General features: G+C 43.1%; 1 protein-coding gene across 2 annotated transcripts in view; it reads right to left on the bottom strand.

Annotated features, from left to right (window-relative positions):
- The window catches only part of SNTG1 (syntrophin gamma 1), a 460,317-nt gene that overhangs the window by 430,450 nt on the left and 13,649 nt on the right, over positions 1 to 16,218 (bottom strand). The gene's annotated exons all lie outside the window — the stretch shown is intronic.

The raw sequence follows: 16,218 nt of genomic DNA, 5'->3' as shown, positions 1-16,218 counted from the left end.
TTAAGTCCCTGATCCACTCACCTACCTTTCCTACCAACCTGTTTAGCTTCAATCTCCCACAACTGTGGGAGGTGCTGTGATGAACCTGCACCCTTGACCGCTGCCCTCTTCCGGCCTGAGCACCGCCAGCCCAGGGTTCAGGGAGCCCCGGGGGTGCCTCTGCCCGCCTGCCCACGGAGCCTGTCCTTGGAACCGCGCCCCCAGCTACGTGAAAGCCCTGGGACTCGTCCCCATGCCCCTTGCTCTTGTGGACCCACGCCCCACCTGGCTCACCTGCGGGTTATGGCTCAACGTCTGACCATGGAGGCCAGCTCTGCACATCCTCTAGTCAGACTCAGTCACCAGTGTCACCCCTACCCTGTCCCTGTCCCTCTGCACCTCAGACCCCACCAACACCTCCTCAGAGGCTCACGTCTGTTTCTGAGTGTCCCCTGGACTGGAGCCTGCTGACCAGAGCCTCAGGGAGGGGCAAGGAGGCAAGCGGAGCCGGTGTTGGTGTGCACCTGCCTGCCACCCTCCGACTCTCTCAAAGCCAACTACAAAGGATTTTTTTGAAACCAGCAGAGACTATGTCCTTCCTCCTAGAGTCTGATGGAAAATCCAGAGGTGACCTTGGTCCTACTCAACTGTATTTGATTCCAGCAAGTCACTGGAATCTCCTGAGTCTCTGCCTCATGCATCCGAGGAGATGACGGGCATCCCAGGCTCAGGAGGTAAGTGGGAGCCACGTGACCCCAGCAAACGTCCTGGGAGGTGATGACTCCGTGTAGCACACGAGTGTGATCAACGTGAGCCGTGATGGCTCTCTTCCAAGCCGATCGGGCGCACTAATCACAGTCATCCACTAAAGCAATATCATTAGCACCGACACAGGTATCCTTTACCCCAGGCTTTTCATTTACCAGTATAACAATTACAAACACAGACTCAAAAACAAGAACAGCATTGAAAATTGTTTCAGGAAGACAGTGGGTCAGGATGCAGGAATGACAAGTGGCCCCATTGCAGATCGGTGTTGCTGCCCTTGGAAAACACCAGCATGGTCCTTCTCACAACCACAGCTTTCCATCCGGCGGGCAGTCTGAGCCTGTGGTGGACAGTGGCGTATGGACTTCTTACTGGGGGAAGACTTTGCCTCGTACTGTCAGTCATGCTGGAAAGTCTTAAATACAGTACTTACTGCTGATAGTATTGTTGTAAACGGCTTTGCCCAGCAAACAACAGTGAATAGAAATTTCCTTCAAAAAGGAAACAGCCCTAAAGGGGGAGAAAAAGGCCAGCTGTGTTTCTGAAGTGGAGTCTGCAGAGAACAGGACCCATGCAACCCCAGAGAGGTAAGCTTTAGCTAAGACAGTAGGTCAGCTACTTCTCCAGTTGTCCTATTCTTACCCAAGCCAGCAGCTAACATTCTGGAAACTGACAGTCCTGACGACACAGAAAAACAGTTTCCATGATGCTCTTTTAGTAAAGTAGATTTTCCTTCTCCTCCTCCTAACACTGTCCTGTTAAGGCTCTGAGCCCCATCCAGGCCATGGATGCCTCCACATTTCCCTGTTGATGGGGGACTTTCCCCATTCTACCTGAGAATAGAAAGGCCGGCATCTCAGTGCATCCCACAGAGGGTGGGGGCACACCAGGGAAATACAGACCCAGAGAGCCACACCAGCCTTCAGCAACAGAACAGAGCTGGGATAGGGCCCCGCTCCCTGGAGCTCCATCCCTTCCATTCACGTCCGTGTAGCACATGTGAGCCTCTCTGCATCATGCCTCTGAGTGTGTCTGCATGTGCACTCCTCGAAATGACTCAGGGTGCCATTCGCCCATCGCATCTGACGGCTGTAAAATGCTCTAGATATCAACATGTCCAATTAACTCAAAGATAAGGTAACTTGGATCAAAGAAATAAACTGGTTTTTTTTTCAAAATCTTATTTCTAACTAGTATATAAGGTGTCATCAAATCTGTATTTTAATAGTCAAGTGTGCATTTTATTGTTATTGTCCTTAGAACATGCAATTTCTCCCCATTATCCATGTGGAATTCTGTAGAAACCGCACTTTGAATTTTGAACTTGGCCCTTTTCCTGGGCAGGGACATGCAGTCTGATCCCCTGTCACGATGCTGGCAGCTCCCGGTCGGCCCCGTGATCAGGAGGGGAAACAACTCACTCTGCACCAGATAACCCTTCTGGTTTTCACTTTCAATACGGTATTCAATAAATTTCATGAGACAGTCAACGTCTGATTATAAAATAGGCCTCGCGTTAGATGATTTTGCCCAACCGTAGGCTAATGTGTGTGTTCTGTGCACATTTAAGGTAGGTGAGGCTAACCAAGGTGCTCACTAGGTCAGGTTATTAAATGCCGTTTCAGCTTGGGATATTTTCAACTTACCATGGGTTTATCAGGATGTAACCCCATTGCAGGTCAAGGAAAATCTGTATATGCCATTCTTGACAAATGGTGTCTTATAACAAATTCAAAACAACATAAGTTGAATTTTTCATTAGACAACACTTGTAAAGAATGTCATCATTAAAATGTTATGTGCATATGATTATGCACGGTTAATACTGCATTCTCTTTGAAGCATCGAATATGGTACTTACCAAAAGTTCAATTACACATAGGGGCTGTTTGTAAAACATTCTCTAAAGAAAAGATTATAAAAGAAAAATTTATAAAAATGAGTTTTCGGGCCTCCCTGGTGGCGCAGTGGTTGGGAGTCCGCCTGCCGATGCAGGTCCGGGAAGATCCCACATACAGCGGAGCGGCTGGGCCCGTGAGCCATGGCCGCTGAGCCTGCGCGTCCGAAGCCTGTGCTCCACAACGGGAGAGGCCACAGCAGTGAGAGGCCCGCGTACCGCAAAAAAAAAAAAAAAGTTTTCCAGGTCAGCTCACATGACTCCAGTTCAGTTCAAGGGTACCCAGTTTGGTTCTCTAACGCATAATATGAAGAAGACTGCACTGACTTTGAGTTCCAGCTCAGACACTTTATAGCTGCAAGGTTGTGGGTAATTTACTAAGATCATGGGCCCCAGTTTTCTTATCCCCAAAGTGAAGGGGTTAAACTAGAAATCCTTATCCACTTTAGTCTTAAAATACCCTTATGGAATTTAGTACTATATATGGGTCAGCATGTGTGCTCCGCAGATCAGGAAAAGTTATGATCTGTATTCTAGAAACTAAGTGTAAATTTTAACACACTTCCACACAAAATCAGGGCACAAATGTCCGTAGCAGCATTATTCATAATAGCCGAAAAGTAGACACAAACAAAATATCCATTAACTGCTAAATGGATAAACAAAATGTGAAACACCCGTACAATGGAATATACCTGGCCGTCAAAAGCGATGAATTACGGATACATGCTACAACGTGGATGAGCTTTGAAAAGTTTATACTAAGTGAAAATGCCAGTTGCAAAAAAAAAGCACATATTGTATGATTCTACTTATGTGAAATGCCAGGAACGAGCAAATCTGTAGAGAGAGGAAGTACCTGGATTAGCAGCTGCTTAGGGCTGGGAGCTGGGGGAAGGGTACCAGGTTTCCGTGTGGGGTGAGGAAATGTTCTAAGATCAGATGATGGTGATGGCTGCACAACCCTGTATATAATCTAAATTCAAAAACTCGCACACTTTAGGGGCACACTAGGATATGTGAATGATATCTCAATAAAGCTGCTATAAAAATGTAGTGTGCTCACATCTCCACAGAAGAACAATCCGGAAGTGTGATGCCAGGAATGTATGGTGTCACATATCCTCTAAAACCTTCACCTTCTGGCAGCAAGAATCAGGGGTTTCAGGTTAATAATTTCCTACTTCTCACTGACATTTAATAATAATAAACCACGGAAAGGACGTTTCTTCCCTTTTTCTCTCCTTCCTTGCTCTCTACCAGCGTGTTCCATCTCAGGTGCAGCAGAGGGGAGACTGCTCTTGGCACGCCGCGCTGCAGAAGCGCTGTCTCGACTGGGGGAGTCTCCTGGGATGTGAAGCTGACGGCACTGTGTTTTTTTAAAGCTTTGGAAGGGGCTGCCTTTAAAAAGGTAGGCTCTTATTTATTTCCTGAGGTCCCACTTTCATGTATGGGTCTGAAGATAAACTTGCATAATGATCTCATCGGAGCCAACCTGTGCTGTCCACTGCCTGGGGTTGTACGTGGACCATCACACTTTGCACCAGCCTTCACACTACATTTGTTTTCATACAGGTTGCTGAGCTATGTTGGGACCCTACTTACAAGGTAGCAAAGCAAAGCGGGACATATAGTTATTTGAAGAGATCAAGTTGGTGAGCTATGCTAGGACCCTACTTACAAGGCAACAAAGCCAAGTGGGAGATACACAGTTATTCTGAAAGAGCAGGCCCTGCAATCTAGATGATTCAATCACTGGACACAGTTTGCGTTGTTTGTTTTAGGTTTTGTCTCAATTGCACAAACTGGCGCAGTGGGGTTCTTCCACTCACTAGTTGTACACTGCATTTCATTCAAACTCCAAAGCCATGTTTTTATAACTGTCCACATAAGAATAAGTAAAATGTCTGCCTGCAAAATAAACCAGATAAGAATCTTAAGTCTGTATGTTCTTTGTGGAATAAATAGCAACGGATCCATGTAACACCGCAGGAGATTTCTTTGATGAGAAAATCTGTCCAGCTGGATAGAAGGAAAATGTGGCACCCAAAAGAGACAGATGTCAATCCAAAGAAAGCAGATGAAAAATGGTACTGAAAGTGGGATGACATATATGGGTCCTGGAAGTATTCTGCCGAGGACTTAGGAATCTGGCCAAGGACTTCTCAGAGCCCTGCTGGCCTTCAAGGAGGCCAGCCTGGGAAAAGCCCGTAAATGGCATTTATCTCCACGGTGAAACCCAGATGCAGGTGTGGGGACCTACTGAGCGTGTGGGGACCGCCGTGTCCGTGCAAGGCCTCAAGACTTCGTCTCGGTCTTGTACAGCAGAGAGTGGTGCCAGTGGGAGCTAATGACATCTTAGAGCAGAAAATCCACCACGACAGAGGAATACTGAGTACGTGGTCAAAGTACATCACGTTAATCCAGCTCCCACGAAAGATAAGTCAGTGACGACAAGCGGCCGTGGGTCTCTGCCAGTTATCTGTAACCGTAGACGCTTTTCCTCCTGCCTCGGCACCTGAACGTGCAAAATGGCTGAAACAGTCAGGCCCCTGCAGGTGGGAGCCTCCCCTCACCTCATCAGCTGGTCATTAACCCAGCCAGCCACTGAGCCAGCCGTGGTCCAGCAGAGGGTGAGGGCGCTGCTGAAAGAACTTCACTGCTGAATACACTCTACTGAGGTCATCTTCAGTTAAAAAGTATTTTAACTAGCTAATAGGGAAAAGGCAATTTGTCCAATCATGACATACAGCAGATCTACTAGATAACTGAATATACATTGAAATACATGATCTGGAAGGCAGTGAAAGAAGGATGCTAAACACTCTGCCTGAAAGTGTTCGCTCATAACATATGTTATGAAACATATGTTTAAGAAACAAGAATACAAAAGATACCTAATATTAAAAGGATGCCAGAAAAATTATTCTTTTGATGTTCATGCAAACACTTGACATTTTTTCACATTTTTGGAGTCATGTGACCTTGCCAATTACAGAGATGCCAGCTAATAAACACTTCTGCTCAAAAAAATGGTAGATAAATATTTACAATATATGGGTCTTGAATAACTAAGAATACTGTAGTTTTCTGATTTCTTTGAAGCAATCAGTAACACATATATACTTAACATAATACTGCGTACTAATAAGTCAATAGGCTTTTTGTCTTCTTTTAAGGAAACAGGAAAAACTATTAGTGGAAACATGCTGGTCTTTCTGGGAAATACTCTGAACTTATAATAATAATAAAAATAAGGTTGGCCATTTATTCTCTGGCTCAACAACTCATAAGGGGGAGAGTTACTGATTTAACTAAAGAGTTCTATCCTGTAAAATTTCAAGAAAATAGCAGACCTTATTAGAACCATAAATTAAAGATTAAAAGAAAGGAAAGAGAAAATAAACATTCTAATTATTTCAAGTTTTGCTTCTGGCCCCAAATTTCTCTGTAAAAACTTAACAGAGAATTAAGGAACTAGAAACTGGGTCACCTTTCCTGCCTCTAAACAGCAGCCTTTACAAATTGGGCCTAACTCACCATACTCACTAGACATTGCAGCCTAAAATCATTTTTGCTGAGGAGCGTGTTAGTGATTTTCTGTTTGATACATACTTACTAATCAAATGTGTGAACCACGATCTGACATCTCTCTGAATACGCTCTGCTAATTTAATTACTACACTCATTTAACTTGACTTTCTGGCCACTTGGAATTCTCTCTCTGGTTGGGTTTCTTTTAAAATTACCCAGCTATTACCACTTATTAGGGTGATGAGAATCAAATGAAATAGATGCTAAATTATTACCATCATTTCTACACAAACCATTCTCATAACATTTCTAACCATATCTTCTACCCCTATATTTTGACTGTAACAGAAAACATAACAGATGATTTCAATCCTTAACTTTCTTCACTGAAGAAATGGAGTAAAAATACATTCTGATACTTGCATTTCTACCAGTTTATTTTTTAGTCACAGAAAATTTCTATTAGAAATATAATAGAAGTGCCTGAAAAATAAAGGAGGAGGAGAAAAAAGTAACAAGTTGTAGTTACTACTTAAAATAATTTCACAATGTTCTTACACAGTGCTGTAAGAACTGTTCAGGGACCTGACTTTCCAATAAATGAGCTGAGCCTCCACAAAATCGGATTTGTTTTTCTGACACAAGCTGTGTTTTCCTTCACTCAATGGGACACCTGGCCTCAGCAACAACAATGCTAATCACTACGTAAGCCTTCAAACTTTTCAAGGTGATTTCCAGCGTCTAAAGTAATTTAATTCTCATCATACCCTGGGGAGATAACAACATAGACATCTTCTACATTTCCTTTGCGCTTATATATCATTAAAGGTAAGTAAGGAAAGAGCGTGTGAGCTCCGTGAGCTTGATTTAATCACGCTGCTCTCTGTGCCAGGCAGCTCCTGGGGCTCCTCACCACCCCCTTCCCTCCTCCTTGCGGGGGCACTGACCCTCCAGATCACACCAACAGGCTCTGAACCTCTAGCTGCTGGGTGATTTGTCCAATAGGCAGCATCAAGGAAGACAGGAGGAAGGAGAAGCTTGAGGGCAGGACGTTTACCCAGAGGTCCCCGCTCACTGGTCTGCGGTCTCCACGGGTCTGCGGTGGCTCATTGGCTGTTAGTCCCTAGAGGGTTCCTCTTGAGAGCACCTGTCAGGTTCACGGAGAGAACAGGGCACATGGCCGGGCTGGGCGTCCCAAGACCAAAGGTGCCAAATCGGGCTGTCAGCTGTGCTCCCCAGCAATTTTGAAGATGTGTAAAGACCTCCATGACTGACTTTAAATGGTACTTTTCATTAAAAATGTGCTCGGTGTTTTAATATAAGCAACGATTGTTTAATGAGTTTCAGTGGGAAAGTCAGAATTAAGGTAAGAAGTGACATCAGACTGTTAAGGTAACACCGGTTACGGGCGGATGACCGTGTAGGAGCTCCCTGGAGGTGGCCGAGCTGTGGGATCACGTGCTCTGTGGGGAGGGGACGTCACTGCAGAAGACAGTCCTGGGACCTGCTGGGTGACATCAAGTCACCTCAAAAGAAAAAGCAGGGAGCCGATATTTCCATGTTTTGGTATCTCTTGGATGAAAGGTGGGTGAAGGTCAAAGGGGAAGTGTCGTGTGAAGCTACCTGAGAGCGAGTTACCTTTCTTTCTGATGGCTGGAATACGGCGGAGGAACATGGGGTGAAGAGTTTGTCTTGAAAAGATGGTTGTCCACTCAGATACACCTGCAAAGGGGCATTTTACTCTGAATTCTGTTTGGTTAATGTTCTAGTCTCTAGACATCCAGAGTGGTCCCAACAGTGCCGTAAATATTGGTCCATCAAAGGTCCCTCGGTTTTACCATAATTTAAGTTCATTATATTTCGAGTATCAGTTCAAAGGTCATTTCCTCAGGATGGTCACTCCGGACACCTGAAATCAGGATGCTCACCGGGTAGCAGCCTGCATCTCTCCCGCATGGTCCTCATGCAGCATGTTTATATGGTAACTTCATTTGCATGATCTTATGTCCAATATTTCTCTCCCCCACCAGATCATAAGTTCCCTGAGGGCAGGACCCCAACTATTCTGTGTCCTGTGTCACCAGCACAATTACACTGGGCATTTAAAGAGCCTCAATATATATATGTGTATAGTTGTTGCTCTTTTTCTTATAAGAGGCAGAGAGGAGATGCTCTCAGCCTTCCGGATGCCAGACCTTCTCAGTACAGCAGCTGCTGTCTTCTCAAACAAGCCCTGTGTTTAGAATTTCTTCTGAAACCCAGTGCTCTTTCGGAGAGTAGGAGAACTGGAGGTGGATGGGACATAGGAAACAGCTAGAGAACAAACTGTCAGTCTGGTTATTTTAAAAGTCTATTGACAGCTTAAAAGAGTCATTTCGTGACTTGTTACCTATAGTTACTGAGCCATCTCAAAAGACACATGGCAGAAATTACATGTACAAAAACTAAAGTGTGGTCCATTGCTTTTTATTAAATGAGAATTTATTGTGTTTCTACTAAGTGGTCAATGGCAAGGGGTTTTTTAAACGCTGTGAAAAGACCACACTATGGTAATTTTCATTCAGATAAACCATTTATTGGCATCTGACTATAAACAGACAGTTTACAGATGGGATCCTAATGGTCGAAAAAGATTGAAGAGATTCTAGAACTTACTAGCAATAATAGAAATTCAAACACCAACTTATTAATTTTCACCCAACATAATAGCAAAACTATTTTTAGTAAAAAATAAAAAGCATTTTATTAGTAGTATTATTAGTATTCTAATAATACTCCATTAGAATATTTACTAATGGAGAGTAAATATTCAAACAAAAATAGTCTGACGGTACTTAACGAAATTAAAAATGTGAAAACCTTCTGACCCAGCAAGCCCATGAGTCAACAGGAGACATATGCAAGGGCTTTGTTCCACTACTACCCACGGTATCTGGTCATTGGAAGCAATCTGGGGGCCATCTCGAGGAGGCAGGTGGGTATAATGTGGTAGTTCACTAGTAGGAATACTACGCAGCACTTACTTAGGAGTATCGAGCTCTAGGAACATAAGCAAAAGAGCGATATCTTCAAAAACACCGGAGGAAAAAAGTGATACACAGAACAAGGTTATAGCACCATATAATCTGTATAAATGTAAGACACACACAAAATGTCACCTATTTTATAAGGATATTTCCATGAGTACAGCCTCTTTCATCTGCATTCTTCACTCACCTCTGGACACAGGAGACTGACCTGGCAGACTACATCTTTCTTCCGCTGGCTTCTGCTTGGATCAAGCCTTGGGTGAGAGGCGCCAGCAGGGAACAGGAAGGCTGGGGAAGAGGGCTGGGGTGTTGTTCTCAAGCCCCCTGACTGTCAAGTCCTCGGGGTGGCAAAGCGCCATTTAAGGAGAACAGGTCCTGGCACGCAGCTCTCTGGGATCAGGTGAGGGCTGCCAGCCGACGTCCTTTGCCCCTTGAGGCTCCTCCAGTAGGATGGTCTGTGCTCCCACATCCTGTTTCCCCATATCCTGCCCACACTTTGTAAATAACCCATTTATTAAACTCCCTTCTAATTACGTACTGTCAGTGATCAAAGTTTCCTGCTGAGCCACTGACTGATCGTTAGTAGTATAATTAATTAGACTCCTATCGGGAAGTCCAAGAAAATAATGGAAGAAAGGGAGAAAGGTGAGGGTGGGCTGGAGGAGAGAGGGAAGAAGCACCCTAGATGTCAGGCCCTGGCAGGGCAGTGCAGCCTTTCATTTGAACCGTGACAATGGAGCCACTGTTTCCATCCTGCGTATCCAGTCTAATAAACACGCATCCTGTGTCTTCATCTATAAAATGGAGGTGACAATTGTCGTCTACCTTCCAGGATTCCTACACAGAGTAATCAGCAGTGGCCTGCAAAGTGGGGAGCACACGCTGTGTTGGTCCTGCTGCTCTGGATCACATCCTGGGGAATGAGCACACATGAGATCACAGAGACAGGTGGGCACAGCTTGTGAACAGGTTTGCAAATTAGGCCGAGGAGTCACCCTGTCAGTTGTGTGCGGCCAGTGAAGTTAGTAGGCAAGGGTGTGGCAAGACTGGGATTTCTGGCTTAGAAAATGAACCTGAGAGTGGTGTGGACTTGGAAGGAGTCACGGGACCAATTAGGAGACTGCTCGTACACCCTCGGAGGGGAGAAGCAGATTCAAAGATAAATACATGCAGAGTCTAAGACTGATTACTGACAGGATATGAAAAGGAGGTAGAGCGACAGACTGTCCCAGAATTCCCAGTTTGTGGATCCAGAAGGAGTAAAAAACGTCTCACAAACTGAGGATCCCAGAAGTTGAGGGGAAGGTCGTACAAGAAGGGGGTAGAGAGAACACAGTGCGGTCAAGAGCTGAACAACTCTAAAGAGAAACGGGAACTCAACAAAGTCAACCTTGCATCTGGCAGCTATCTTTCATAAACGCTTTTACCTATATTTTTTCTTCTATTTGTTGAAAAAGGGTGGCCCTTTGTCCTACACTTCCCACCTTGTGGACGTTGCTCCCTGAACCCCAGGGGTGATGTGTAACACATCTCCCATTCCCACGTTTCCTGCAAAACAGAAGCCCTCGACCACTCGCCCACAGGCATGTGACGCGAGCCACGTAGATCATCTTAAACTTTTTAAGAGCCACCTTTCAAAAGAAACAGATAAAATTACGTTTTAACAGCCTTCGTGAGGATGACCGACATAAAACAAGCTGCATATGTTTAATGCACACAGTTTAAAACTATCACCACAATCAAGATACTGAAAATTTTACTTAAACCAACTGGCAATTTATATTTAAATTACTAAATGAATGATACTTCTACAATTCTCTATACCTGCAAGTTGCATAATAATTCTTAGAAGAATATTAAGTTCACGATAAAATCAATTCCATACTAATGAACAGCCAAAGTAGACTTGATACTTCCAGCAACCTGAATTCTTCAAGGCAAATAACTGGAAAAGCCACATATAAAAATTAAAGAAGATCTTCCTTTTATCTAAATCAATTTTTAAATGTATTTGGTTGACCTAATTTTGGCCAACCCTGCTAACGGCCCTTACCCATTCACGAAGCCTTTAAATTATATCCATTAGTTTGCTATGAGCTCAAGATCCTTGCATTTCAAAAACTCAGTCATTGCCAACTGAGTTCATATGATCCATTCCAATTAGGATTCTATTCAGTGTTCAGAGACTTTTTAAATTTTGACTTTAATTGGTTTTCATTGTGTTCCTTTTCATGTTATCAGTTAGTTCCTTTAAACTGGGAATGCCAAAGTTCATTGCCATCCATATCCACTGAAAAAATCAGAGAAACTGTAGCAGGGCATTTAAAAAACTGAACAGTGCAACCATATCTCATGGTCCGGTAAGAAAAATGAATGGAGGATTGAGACGAGAACAAAAATTTTCTTTTTTTTTTTTTGCGATACGCGGGCCTCTCACTGTTGTGGCCTCTCCCGTTGCGGAGCACAGGCTCCGGACGCGCAGGCTCAGCGGCCATGGCTCACGGGCCCAGCCGCTCCACGGCATGTGGGATCCTCCCGGACCGGGGCACGAACCCGTGTCCCCTGCATCGGCAGGCGGACTCTCAACCACTGCGCCACCAGGGAAGCCCTGAGAACAAAAACTTTAAAGACCACAAATGAGGGATCTGCCAGGCTCCCTGGTACATTGCAGCATTGGGTTTTGCATCGGCAAAGGTGTGGGAACGCTAGCTCGCATCCACTGGCCCAGAGCTGCAGGTGGGCAACAAGGAACTGTGACAGGTGCGCCTCAGAAAGGCCACAGCTGATGGACATTCAAGCCCAGGTGCTGCAGCCCTTGGTTCAATGCCCTGGCATCTTTCCCCACTGGACAGCGAAGGCGGGACCAGCACGTCTTTGGACAGAGCCGCCTCTCTGCTGTGACCATCCTTTCTTGTCTGAGCTCTCCCCTCTCACAGGGACCTGCTTCACCTGTGACCCAGCATGCCCACCTGGAAAATCTTCCTAAGCCCCTGCCTGTGCTTTACACCAGAAAATGAATTATGGCTTTGAGGGTCCTTAATGAGGGAAATGATATGGGGGTCCCTGAGGAAATGCTTCTAGTTCCTCGTTTCATTAGGATGCTCTGCAGACATTTCATCTCAGAAGATGACATTCGAACACCCAGGAGCTCTGTCACACACACACACACACACACACACACACACACACACACATACATGTAAGTGCACGCACACATGCACACAGGCACGCGCGCACACACACACACACACACACACTCTTTCATTTCAGAGATGGGATTAGGCCTTAACAAGTCTGGAATAGGGTCTACTGTACTTTCAAAAGCCTGAGAACTGCTTGGGCGGTTTTATTAACCACGAATCTAGACTAATTTTTACTTCCCTCAACCTTTACAGCATTGGATGGACTGGGGCTACATGTGGGTTGGCACTGATTTCTCCTGTTTTCTCACAGAGGTAAATAACAGTAACTTTCACAAACACATTTAAGACTTTCTCCAAAAGGTCAAGGAGAAGCAGTTCCCTCGTTCCTGCACTGCCTGGAGGCTCCCTTCCAGCCTATCAGAGGTCCCCTCGGAGCCCACCTGCACAAGCCTGTCTGAATCATTCGGCTGATTCGGGCATCATGCTGAAACCCGTCTTTCCCTACAAAATCAGGCTTTAAATCAAATTATTTACCTGTTCAAATAAGATATTTCCCATGCATACATAAACGTATCGCTCCTATCTTTGTACCGCCTTTGGGTGAAATGTCTGTGAACTACAGACACAATCATGGCAACGGTGAGCATTTTTGTGTTTGCACTCATGTCACCAGAACAAACACTATCGTTAGACACATACCTTCATGGGTGCGCCTTCCAGTGAGGGGTCCAGTCACCCCTTCCCCTGACATCTCTCCCACCCTCACATTAATATTTATTTTCTTTTCTCAGTCACAGTATTTCCTCCTTGAATTCATCATTTAATATTCAACTGGAATGTGACTCAAACCTTCATGAATTGCCTTATTTGCAAATATCATTCTAACACGTTTTCCCTCAAAGGTCTACCTGGCAATATGATGAAGAATATATTGTGTATTTTATATATACATGTAGATTATATACTTTATGACACCTAGAGAAAGAGACAGGAAGGGTATATATGACGAGGAAAGGTATTTGTTGCAAGCAAAGGTGTACATAACCAGGGAAGTTATCCAAGTTGAAGAAAGGCATCCATGACAAGAAATGGAGGATAACTAGGTCAGATGTAGGTCAAGGTTATGGGTAGAAGCCTGGGACCACTAACCAGGTAAGAGAGCTACCAGCACACACTGGTCCCTTGAAGTGAACCTCTCACTTCTCTGCCTAAACATATTTGATTTCTGTTATGAACTTACTGAATCACAGAAAAATATAAATTATTAATATAATATAAATTATTATATATTTATTTATTCTTTCATTTTTATGCCGTTTCCCTTTCCCAAGTAAATTCTTAGCTAAGCAGACCCATACAATATGTACTCGTATCCCTTTACAACTGAGTTTAGGAAGTTACAAATAAATACGCATCCCATAAATGAACGGCATCAAGCAAGATGGAACAAAGGTGGATGGGGTCCCCTTGCCTGTTTCAAACAGTACAAGAGCACAGTGATAAGCCTGCGTGGTCCCGGGGTGACAGCAAACATCTAAACCAATGGATAAAACTGAGAGTTAAAAAAAAACAACAAAACCCTTACATCTGTGGCCAGTTGAATCTTGAAATCAAGATTCAATGAAAAAAGTAACAGTCTCTTCAGTAGACGGTGCCAGAGAACTAGAAAGCCACGTGAGAAGAAACTGAAGCTGGCCCACAACACAGCACACACAAAGTTTACTCAGAATGGATCGGATGCCCAAATGGAAGAACTGAAACTTTAAAACCCCTGGAAGTAAACAAAGATGGAAATTTTGTTATCTTGAATTAGGCAGAGGGTTATTTCCGGCACCAAAATCACAGGCAAGAAAACGAAACATAAAATAGATAAACTGAACTTCCTTAAAATCTTTTGTGCTTTAAAGGATATTATCAACAAAGTGAAAAAAAAAAAAACCCTATATAATGGGAGAAGACATTTTCAAATCATATACTATCTGATAAGGTTCCAGTACCCAGAATATACAAAGAAGTTTTATACATCATTAACAAAAAGTAAAGCATCCCCGTGAAAAATGGGCAAAAGATTTGCATAGACATTTCTCCAAAGAAGACACAGAGATAGAAAAAATCACATGAAGAGATGCTCAACATCACTAAATGAAAATCAAAGTCAGGAGAAGACACTTCACACCCACCAGGGTGGCTATAATCAAAACGACAGGCAGTAACAAATGTTGGTGAGGATGTGAAAAAATTGAAACCTGCGTTGCTGGTGGGAACATAAAACGGTGCAGCTGCTTTGGAAAACAGTTTTTCAGTTTCTCAAAGTGTTAATCATAATATTAACCCATATGACCCAGGCATTCTACTCCTGGCGTATTCCCAAGAAAACGGAAAATGTGTGTTCACATAAAAACTTGTACATGACTGTTGATACGGATGGCTATTCATAATAGTCAGAAAAACAGAAACACCAAAACGCCCATCATGCTGCAATAATACCTAAACTCTGACAACATTATGCTAAATCAAAGAGGCCGGTCACAAAACACCACGTATTTTATGGCTCCATTTACATGAAATGTCCAGAAGAGGGAAACCTATAGAGACAGAAAGTAGAGGAGTTTGCCCAGGGCCCAGAGGCAAGAAGAACAGATAATAACTGCTAATGGATGAAGAGTTTCTTTTTGGTGATGAAAATATTCTGATATCAGATAGTGGTGATGGTTGCAGGACCTTGTGAATATGCTGAAAACAACTAAAGTATATACTTTATAAAGGTAAATCTTACATTATGGGAATTATTTTTCAAGTTATTTTTTAAAAAGCAATAGTGAGCAAAGAAATTGTCAGTAAATCTAAAGGACTGCTGACCGTTTAAAAAAACAGCAATAATGACTAGTCTGAGATAGATTAAAAACAATATGTAACTTAATACAACACTGAACATAAACAATGAAAGTGATATTAATAAACAGTAAGTAGGTGAAGGGTCTATAGGTTTTATTGTATTATTCAATAAATATTAGTCTTTAAACAGTAAGTAGGTGAAGCGTCTATACGTTTTATTGTATTATTCAATAAATATTAGTCTTTCAACCTTTTTGTAAGATTAAACTTTTCAAAATAAAAGGTTAGAAAAAAAGTGAATGGAATTGTATTGAAATTAAACAGCAGAGCAAAAATTATATGTAATAATAATCTTCCTTAAAAAGGTAGATATTCTACTCGCTCAACACATATTTTTGAGCACTTACTATGTTGTAGACAAAGTACTAGGGACTCAGAGAAACCACGTGTTTTCATAAGTTGACAGCTCATTTCTTTTTAGTGCTGAATAGTATTCCATTGTCTGTACGTACCAAGGCTTATTCATCCATTCACCTGCTGAAAGACAGCATGGTAGCTTTCATGTTTTGGCAATTATGAATAAGGCTACTGCAAACATCTGTGTACGTGTTTTTTGTAGACATACAATTTCAATTCCTTTGGATAATACTAAGGAGAACAGTTGTTGGATCTTGTGATAAGAGTATATCTAGATTTGAAAGAAACTACGGAGCTGAACCCAAAGTGGCTGCACCATCATGCATCCCCACCAGCCACTGTGGCTGTTCTAATGGGTGTGCAGTGGTATCTCACTGCTGTTTTGATTTGCAGTTCCCTAATTACATGTGACGTTGAACATCTGTTCATATGCCTATTTGCCATCTGTATATCTTCTCTGGTGAGGTGTCTGTTTAGACCTATGGCCCATTTTTCAATTGGGTTGTTCATTTTGTTAATTGTTGAGTTTTAAGAGTTCCTCACGTATTTTGGATAACAGTCCTCTAACAAATATGTATTTTGCAAATATTTTCTCCCAATCTGTGTCTTGTCTTCA

The sequence above is a fragment of the Delphinus delphis genome, chromosome 17, assembly GCF_949987515.2.
Source record: "Delphinus delphis chromosome 17, mDelDel1.2, whole genome shotgun sequence".
NCBI classification, from domain to species: domain Eukaryota; kingdom Metazoa; phylum Chordata; class Mammalia; order Artiodactyla; family Delphinidae; genus Delphinus; species Delphinus delphis.
The sequence above is the reverse complement of the archived record's forward strand: the minus strand, read 5'-3'. Positions and strand labels throughout refer to the sequence as shown.